Source organism: Canis lupus, chromosome 22 (assembly GCF_003254725.2).
Source record: "Canis lupus dingo isolate Sandy chromosome 22, ASM325472v2, whole genome shotgun sequence".
Classification (NCBI taxonomy): domain Eukaryota; kingdom Metazoa; phylum Chordata; class Mammalia; order Carnivora; family Canidae; genus Canis; species Canis lupus.
In genome coordinates this window covers 12,012,838-12,023,309 of record NC_064264.1, presented here as the reverse complement: position 1 = coordinate 12,023,309, position 10,472 = coordinate 12,012,838, and the positions used below count along the sequence as shown (strand labels likewise).

The window sequence follows — 10,472 nt, the reverse complement described above, 5'->3', positions numbered from 1 at the left end:
GCATATAAACATACACACACACACACACACACACACACACACACACACACATATACATACACATGGAATATTACTCAGCCATCAAAAAGAATGAAGTCTTTCTATTTGCAATTATGTGGATGGAGTTAGAGTGTATTATATTAAGCGAAATAAGTCATTCAGAGAAAGATAAATAGCATATGATATCACTCAGCTGTGGAATTTAAGAAATGAAACAGATGTGCATAGGGGAAGGAGGCAAAAGAGGAAACAAACCATAAGAGACTCTTAACTATATAGAACAAACTGGGTTAATGGAGAGGAGGTGGGCAGGGATGCGCTAAATGAGTGATGGGTATTAAGGAGGGTACTTGTCATGAGCATTGGGTGTTATATGTCAGTGATGAATCACTAAATTCTACTCATGAAATCAAAAAAAAAAAAGAAAAGAAGAAGAAAGAAACTATCGCTTGTTAACGTTTGGTGTAGTAGCAAAGAAGAATAGCCACAGTCATCTAAAATGGCTATTAAAATACTACTTCTTTTGCAATTACAAAAAGAAAAGAAAAGGGGTCACAGCGGAGTATAATTAGCCTCAGGGACTCCCTTAACAAGATTAAATAAAAGAAATTCGACTTAGAACAAAATTTAAAGTCCACATCCAACACAAATTTCTTTTAAAAACCCAGTCCTGTTACTAAATTGTACACCTGAAACTATTACAACACTGTATGGTAACTAATGAGACTTTAAATAATTTTAAAAATTTAAAAAGATCAATAATAGAGTGTCTATATTTACATATAAATTAGTATTTCAAATAGTTACTAATTGAGGCTGAAATTTTATTTTATCCAAGAAAATGGAGAAAACATACACATTTTGCCTTAGGTATACATTTTTCTGTTAATCAGAAAGTGATGAAACTGAGTCAAGTATATTATAGACAATAAAGAACAATCCACAGGTTCATCAATCACAAAATATCAAATATAATGCAAATTTCTTAATTTCTACATAATAGCAACTATCTTGCATAAAATATTTGCCTTTATTATACTACTTTAAAGTACATTTGCAGGACTCCTGGATGGCTCAGCAGTTGAGCGCCTGCCTTTGGCTCAGGGCGTGATCCCTGAGTTGCGAGATCGATTCCTGCATCAGGCTGCCTGCATGGAGCCTGCTACTCCCTCTGCCTATTTCTCTGCCTCTCTGTGTGTCTCTCTCATGAATACATACATAAAATCTTTTTAAAAAGTTTTAAAAAATAAAGTACATTTGCTTCCAATTTTCTAAAAATAAATTTGGTTAAATTTCTTAAGAGTAATGAAATAATATACAATTTAATTGTGATAGAAAACAAAAGGCAATGGGATATAAAATGTCAAAAATATCTTAACTGGAAAATTCAAGGACTATTTTCCTTTCCTCTCTTCTGAGATTTCAACGGTTGATTTTGTAAGAGTGTAACTGAGGTATCATATGTTAAAATGTCTAGCCCAGCACATGGTTGGTACTTAATCAATGTTAACTGTATTTGAATTCTAGACTTGTCTTTACAGAGATTTCCAAGAAATTCATTGATCCATACACATTGCATGATCAATGATTTTGAAAGATAAAATAAGAGTGAATCTAAACTTCAAAGGCCTTTAATGACATACCAAGTGTTTTTGTTTTGCTTTCGTTGTTGTTGTTGTTGTTTACCTAATAAACAAAGGAAATCCTCTAAAGATTGTGATTAGGGATATTAAAATATGACAATTTGGCTTTAACATAATTAATCTGACTTGATTGGCAAGTGATAGTGTGTATACACGTGTGCATTCATGTGAGTGTAAGAATGAGAATAATCAAAAGTCCCTTAAAACTCAAATAGTCTGAATGGTAGGCAAGCATCTTGATTTCCTTCAATTTTTTTTCCTGACATATGATCCTGAGCTCTTTTCTGTATTGAACTGCATGATTTGTATGTGATAATAAGTCTCTCAGTATGCTCAACTGGATAATTCTCTTTTTTCCTGACAGTTCACACAAATAGCAATAAACTTATCTGATGCCCGCTGCTTTCTTTATGTCATTTGGAAATGAGTTACTGTTATACTTTCAGAATAAATTGAATTCTATTCTTTTAAACATGGATTTGAGTAGTCTGGTACTTTAGCTTTTTTCTGTTACATTACAGAATATTATTAAGTCCAAAGTGATACACAGTAGGAATAGTGCCATATAAATCCTGTTGCTGTTGTGGAATCTGGGATTTGTCTCCATGGACACTGAGCCAAGCTAATATTCTGGGTTCCACAGCCTAACATTGACACTGAGGACTGAAAACCTAAGCAGTCTTTATTTAAGATGAAGTGGCTATAAATTAAGCAAACATTGTGCGTGTGTATGTGTTTGTGTGTGTATAATACCTTATCAAATTTTTTCTACAGTAACATATAGAAGAGAGATTATTAAAATTCCAGAATTTCTTAAAGCAGTAAAGATGACTACTTTTTCCAGTCTTAGGGTTTACAGGTTGATGATTTTGATGCCTCTACTAACACACATTTATCATAATGAACTGGAATGCAAACAATGTGATACAATGAATGACAGCATATTTATTAATCTAGAGGAAAATTAGAAGCCAACATAATAACCATCTCTGCTGGCTTCAAAGTAGTAAAAATTCTCCAGCTATATTTCTGTCTACATTAAAAAATAAAAGAACAAAATGTTTTTTAAAGTGATGATATTTTATCAGTTATGCAGAAAGAGATATCAAGATGATTTTTTTCCTTGATTTTATTTGAGTAGTATAAATATAGCTTTCCAGTGTGGGTTGCTGTGACTGACCTAGGTGCAGATTCTTGCGTTCTGTGAAGAAAGACATTTGTACTAAATTGTTTATCTGCCTTGCTTACTGTTTCACTCACCCACTGATCAACTCATTCATTCTGGAGAGTAGCAGATAGACTAGATTTTACATGGCATTGATAAAGTTTTATTTCATCAATTGTTGGTTGACCTCTATTCATCATTTTCCTTAGAATTTCAGTAAAGTAAACCTTCATTTACTAATGATATAATGGACTCATTACCCAGTTGCTAATTAAATACATGTATTAGGCTACTATAACAATTTTATGCTTAATTTCAAATAAATTAGGATAATAATGTTTAGAATGAGCTTCATGTGATATTCAACATATAATAAATTTTCAATAATTTAAAATTACATGCAATATAATAATCATAATTCTTTTAAAAAGAATTATTTTTTAAAATTTATTCATGAGAGACACAGCGAGAGAGAGAGAGAGAGAGAGAGAGAGAGAGAGAGAGAGGTGCAGAGACACAGGCAGAGGGAGAAGCAGGTCCCATGCAGGGAGCCCAACGTGGGAGTCAATCCCGGATCTCCAGGATCAGGCCCTGGACTGAAGGTGGCGCTAAACCGCTGAGCCACCCGGGCTGCCCTTAAATAGAATTCTAATTAAGGTTTATTATGGATTATTTATGAAGCCAAAAACTTGTAGCACATACTTACACATACTTGTAGCACCCACCCCTATGTTTCCCCAATGTATCAATTTGATTGGTTCTGATTTGGTCTGGATTTGTCAGGACTACTACTGCAAGGCAAGGATTCTAATCATTTTGGATATCTATGCAAATATTGGATAAACTTTTAATTAGGCTCTTTTAGCAAGCCCTTGTTCCAGCTACCCCAAGTATATTCTGTTCGTTGCTAATAAACAATGTGCCACATCGGTGGCAAACAAACATCAGCTAATAAAGCATGAAAGGAAAGAAAGAAGAAAGAAAGAAAGAAAGAAAGAAAGAAAGAAAGAAAGAAAGAAAGAAAGAAAGAAAGAAAGAAAGAAAGAAAGAAAGAAAGAAGAAAGAAAGAGAGAGAAAGAAAAGAAAGAAAGAAAGAAAGAAAGAAAGAAAGAAAGAAAGAAAGAAAGAGAAAGAGAGAGAGAGAGAAAGAGAAAGAGAGAAAGAAAGTCCTTTGAAGTCTGTTTACTTTTAAATAGGAACAGCAATTATTGATATGTATGTCAGAGTTTCAGAAAAGACTTAAAACAGAAGTAATCAAATGTGACAATATAAAATGAAAATCTGTTGTCTTGCTATATTCAGCTTTTGTAGCTGAAGAACATATTGGAAAATTGTGTGTTGTAGAAGTGGAAGACATATTTAGAGACAAATTTCCAGCTAAAGAACCAGAAATCATCTGTTGCTTTGTTTAAGGCTGTATTGCAAAATCCAACAGCCTTACAGAATGAGCTCATTTTTTTTCTTCAGAATGAGCTCATTTTTAACATGGAATAAAAATAATAGCTAATATTTGGCAAAAGAAAAAGTATGTTAAACTATGGACTGGTATTGGCACTAATTACACTATTAAAATGTGGGGGGGGGGAGCTCTAAAGATACAAACAAAAAATTTGTTACTAAATTCCCCATTCAATTTCATATATTGATGACACAAAGATTGCTTGTGGACATCTTTTAATGAGGCTGCTTGAATTCTTCCCCAAATATAAAGCCACTGAACTACTTTCTGTGTTCTTTTTTGACAATGATGGCAAAATAGCACGTAAAGTTATCTCATTAAAAAAAAAGGTATCTCATTTTTGTGACAAACCCTTTACTTATTGAATGTATGATCATATTAACTTCCTCTTTTAAACAAAAATTCCTACAATTAAAGAATCAGCCCAGGAATAATTGCCAGCTATGTTTTGTGTTGCCAATTTATCTACCTTTGTAAAAATCGTATAACATTTTGATACTTCAAAACATGATTATATCTGTAGGGTAATAAACACCAGTGATAATTATCTATGTCGTGTGTTCTCTCAGGCCACAGGATTGGACATCTTCCAGTCACATTCTCCATGGTTCTAATTGGTTATTAACCCTATTCTTCTTATCCCACAAACTGGTGAGGAAATAAAAATGTGAGAGAAAAAGATGATCATCCTGAAACTAATCCCTTCCAGGCAAAAAGGAAAAAAAAAACACCTCAAGTTAATGAGATAGCCCTAAGTAGAGAATTTCCTTCTTTCTCTGAGATGCTAATTAAGGAGATATATATATATATACACATATATATAGTAATATATAGTTATATCTAGACTGTAAAACAAAAAGTAATGTTTTCACCTTATTGACTCTTTTTTCAAAGTACAGAAAAATATATAACTATTTTCTGCAATAATCAAAATGGATATACTATAGTCAAAGATATATTTAAACATATATTTGAAATAAGCTCTGGGATACATAGCAATTTTCTTTTTATTTTAAGTTAGAGAAAAATGAGGCTCCGAGATTAGTAAGTAATATTTCAAAAATCACTTAGTAAGTGTAAAACTTATATTTAAACTTCAAAGCCCATTTAATTTCCAATATATGGAAATTAAAGAAAATTATGAAGTAGAAAAATGACCCTGGGTATAAGGGTTTGGTCAGAGAGTAAAATTCCACATTTTAAATTTTGCAGATGGAGCAGGTTAAGATCCTGGCAATGTCTTGGTGACAGACAATATTGCAGAAGTGGATGAAGAGAGAGGAGGAGGTCAATAGGTTACTGGATTTAAAATTATTTAAGGATATAGGACAAATGCAAAGGAAGATGTATTTAATTTAAAATGAATTTAACATTAGCCAGGATGCTAGAAAGACCATCTGAACTGTATAGAAAGTCCCAAAGTTGTTGGTCATTTGATAATTATTTGATAAATATGACTGGTCTTAAGAATAAGTATTTTTCTGGGGGGTCAAGTATGGGTAGAGGATAAGTCTGAAAAACAGTGCCCCTGATAAGAAATAAAAATTAATGAATTCACATGATCTGGGACTGGAGGAATGTGGGAGTTTGAAAATCATCAACTGTAAAGTAATTATAAAGAAGGAGAACAAAAGTCAAAGTATAGTAATACATGACTAGGAAGCATTTTTGTGTGCTGCAATTCAAGACTTAATTGTTTGGAACATGTTTATCAAAGAAGCAGCTGAATATTGTTTATTGTATTGTTTTACTATGCATATTCTACTTTTAGACAAATAAATGAATTTCATTCAGGAAGACATATTAAGTATAATGTGAAAATCAATAACCTTTCGTGATATAAAGTGACACGTGATTAGAACTATAAAGAGTAGTTTTGAATCTATTACTAAGGATATTCTATTATAAGAGGTACTTTAAAAGATGTAACTGACTGGAAAGTGTTAGAATGAAGAAAAATATTTTCACTACTTTTTCAAAATAGAATTTTCATTTTTATAATATTTGAGCTTATCACCCAATAAACACTTAAGAAATGTATCAAAGAAACAAAAATGCTTAAATATCATATAAACTAGGAAAAGATATTCAAAGAATGGGTTCTTAAATACTATAATGTTCATATAATTCAAGTAGCACTGCTGTCACCATGATCCCAGTATATATGTTGTTGTAACACTTGGATAAGCAAAATTTAAACATATGAATTTTTAAGAAGTTACGTATAATGGAATTTAAATAGTGAGGTTCATGTAAATTTGGTAGTATTCTTGACTGCAGACATAGACCTATGCAATACCTCTCTCATGTAATGTAACTTGCTTTACATAATTTCACATAATGACATCAATCAAAGCATCAAACCCCAGTTGACTGAGGTAGTATAATTCTGCGAAGTTGGTACTCTGCATCACTTTCAGATCTCAGGCTTGTGCTATCCAATCCTAGAAATATAAAAATGAGTAAAAAAACTTGGGCAATTCAGAATTCAGAGTGAAGTAGAGGGCAAGGGACAGGTGGCTCAACAACTATCTAAATTCTTACCATTAATTTCCAATAGAATGCCATTATTCTATTTGGTGGGTTTCCTGAAGCTCTAACATGGAAATACTTTGAGAAAAACAACTCAAGTGCTTGCTTTGGCAGCACATTTACAAAAATGGAAACAATAGAGAGAAGCTTAGCATGGCCCCTGTGCAAGAATAACATATGAATTTATGAAGTATTTCATATCATTTATTTTTTATTAAGTTGAGCTTTTTTATGGTAACAAAGAATTTTTGGAAATAGTGGCGATAGTTGCACAGCATTGTGAATATAATTAACGGTATGGAATTTGCACTTAAAAATTGTTAAAATAGCAAATATACATACATGCAAATAAGCTTACTAGAGCAAAATATAGTGTATTTGTAGAGATTCAATTATATTAAGTCACTGTTCCCCACTCTCCTTACTCTTATAAAAGAAAATTGAAAACTAATTAGGACAAAAGTGTAACATTGTAATCATTCTTTCCCATTTTAAAGCTGAACAACAAATACAGCAATGATTTACATATGGATACTCTGAAAAGTAAATGATTGAACTGTAATGAAAGCCATGGTACTGAGGGACTCACGGGTGGCTCAGTGGTTAAGTGTGACCTTTGGCTCAGGGTGTGATACCAGAGTACTGGGATCAAGTCCCACATTGGGCTCCCCGCAGGGGCGGTGGTGGTGGGGCCTGCTTCTTCCTCTGCCTGTGTCTCTGCCTCTCACTCTCTCTCTCTGTCTCTCATGAATAAATAAATGAAATCTTTAAAAGTTAAAAAAAAAAAAAAAAAAAAGGAAAGCCATGATAGGACATGGGGAGTGGTAATTTAATCAAAAAAGAAACATCATAGTCTAGATATTAGCGTACAGTCATGGAGGAAAGATAAGAGGGAGAAAAAGTTTTGGTGGATTTGATCCTAGCCATAATTAGGTACTGAACTTCGACAGTTTTCCATGCATGTTCACTGGACGATCCAACAAGGGTCCTTTACTTTCCTTGCAGTTTTTTATGTAGCATCTTTTTCTTCCTTGTATTGGTTTCCCTCTTCTAACACTTAGCGTTTCTTTTCTTTTTTTTTTTTTTTTTTTGTTTATGGTGTTTTCCTCTCCCCGCACTGTTTTTTCAAATCTCACAGGCTTATTCCTCAAAATATATTTCTTGTTTATATCCAAACTGTTTTGCAATTTAATCTGCTGGTACACTTGAAATTTATTTCCGAATCTCTGGCCTTTTTGCTACAACTGCCTCTGCCCACTGCCCCCCACCCCCCAACTTCAGTTCTCTTACTTATTTGGCTCAAGACCCAAAATATTTTTTTTTACTACTGTATCTATAAAAATGAAGTTTGGCATGTTACCATCTTTTAATTTTTGTCTCACAAATAATAAGATGATTGTAGAACTGTCCTAAAACCAAAAGTATGTTTATTAAATACACAGGATTGTCTTCTGAACTGCTTCACAGAACATCATCAGCATGACGGGCAGAAGATGCCAGATATAGGGTGATAATCACTTACTGTTCTCTTACCTAAAAATGCAAACCTAAATAAGGTTCATTTTGCATCTGCTGCATTACCTAAAACTATTACAATTCTATAAAATAATAGCAGAATGTAGTCATGACAGCAATACAGAGTTTGGAGTAAGAAAAGCAGGTTATAGCTCACACTTTTCTGTTCTTTGTTTGGAAGATCTCTCTAACTTGACTTTTTAAAATATAGTGTAGGTTTGCTGATAATAACTTGTGCCTGACCTAACTACTTTGGTTACCTTATGAAATAACTGAGACAGTATCATTGAAATCATTCTGTAGAGTAGAGGAAATAATTATTTTAAATATAATTTTGTGGGTTTGGTAGTTACAACAAATGGAATTTGGGGAGATTAAATACTTCATTGAACACACAAAAAACTTCACTGAAATAGAATGCAATTCATAAGAAACTGTCTTCAGGGTAGTACTTTTTCCCGAAACTACCCAACTTTCACTTGTCTTTTGTCATTTTCATTTTCTACTCTTATTCCTGAAAGAAAAACAGAAATTTCCACTCATCTATTGATAACAGGGGCTGGTTGTGTCTAGTGAAATTCATTACTGCTTTGATTTTTACAAGATCCTTTAAACTCTATTTGAGTTGTCGTCCTCTTGCCATGTCCATTTTTGTCTGTCGTCTAGATCACTCTGATGTGTACTTTGATTCCATATTCATTTCTTTGCTGCTTCTTGAACACTGCATAATGACACGAATGTCCATCATGGTGAAGAAAGAAATTTTTTTGGTACCTTAAATAAATTTAGAGTTTTAATGCTGCATACACATAAAAATGTCCTATAGAGTTTAAAATTAGTTTTGATTAGACAAAATCTGAATGATCTTTAAATGTGTAAAGACCATAAATAATTATCAAAGGGAAACATCAGAGAAAAGAAAAGAAAAAAAACTACCATAGTCAAGAGACTAAATCTATATTTTTCTTGGTGTTGTTTCCCTTAATAGTTATAGAAAATATTACAAAGGATCTCACTGTTACTACTTATGCATTGTGAAATTGCCCCAAATTATTTATGTCTATAAAAAATTAATGTATATGACCTTTTATCTGTATGATATATGCATCAGCAACTCATCCTAATATAAGCTTTAGGAAATCCAAGATATTTGTATGTTTTATTACCCTTATTGAGCAAGGCAAGAGTATGGTTGTGTTATTGTTCAAGCTGACATATTCTTGATGATGGAATTTTTCTTGAGCGTGATTGTCTAAGACAGTAAACACAATATACTGAGCACTTATTTTGGGCTGAGTATAGAACATTGCATTTGGATTTCTGGGAGAGTTCCAAAGATATTTCTATGACCAGGGGACTTTATAGTTTCACACAACATACCCAGCAACAGTTGGGATTATATTCTTATGTGGAAGTAACTGAGGCTTAAAATGATATCCCAGTGTATTTAACCAATGTTGTTTAATGTCAATGATTTTAAGCACAGCACATGTCTTCATATGCTTATTGACTCTTTTGGTTTCCTATTCTGTGAACTGCCTAAGTATATATTCTTCATTTACTTCCTATTACTGTTTTGGTATCTTTATTGTTAATTTGATGAAGCTATTTATATGTTCTAGAAAATAACCTATTTCTTCTGTTAGACATCTTCCATCCTCTACTTTTATTTTTTTTATTTTTATTTTTTTTTTATAAATTGAGAGTGTTTCTTTTTTTTTTTAATTTTTATTTATTTATGATAGTCACAGAGAAAGAGAGAGGCAGAGACACAGGCAGAGGGAGAAGCAGGCTCCATGCACCGGGAGCCTGATGTGGGATTCAATCCCGGGTCTCCAGGATCGCGCCCTGGGCCAAAGGCAGGCGCTAAACCGCTGCGCCACCCAGGGATCCCTTTACTTTTAAATTCATGCAAATTCTATACATTCTCACTTCTAGGATTTTTCTTCTTTTTCAGAAACCTCAAAATGTTCTAAATTGTGTAAAGAAATATAAGAATGCACAAAAAGCCCAATCAATTTTTTTTAAAGGAAGATAAAAGACATTCTATAGTATGCTATAGTATTAGTTATATGTTTTAAATTTTGGCATTTATAAGAACCCACCGAAAAACCAATTGAAAGAACAGAGAGCTAGAAACTAGACCATTTGTATTTGG

General features: G+C 32.8%; 1 non-coding gene across 1 annotated transcript; it reads left to right on the top strand.

Annotated features, from left to right (window-relative positions):
* Positions 1 to 6,897: 6,897 nt before the first annotated feature.
* Positions 6,898 to 7,004, top strand: LOC112678961 (U6 spliceosomal RNA). The gene has a single exon (XR_003148029.1). It is a non-coding gene; the product is annotated as a U6 spliceosomal RNA (small nuclear RNA).
* Positions 7,005 to 10,472: the final 3,468 nt, after the last annotated feature.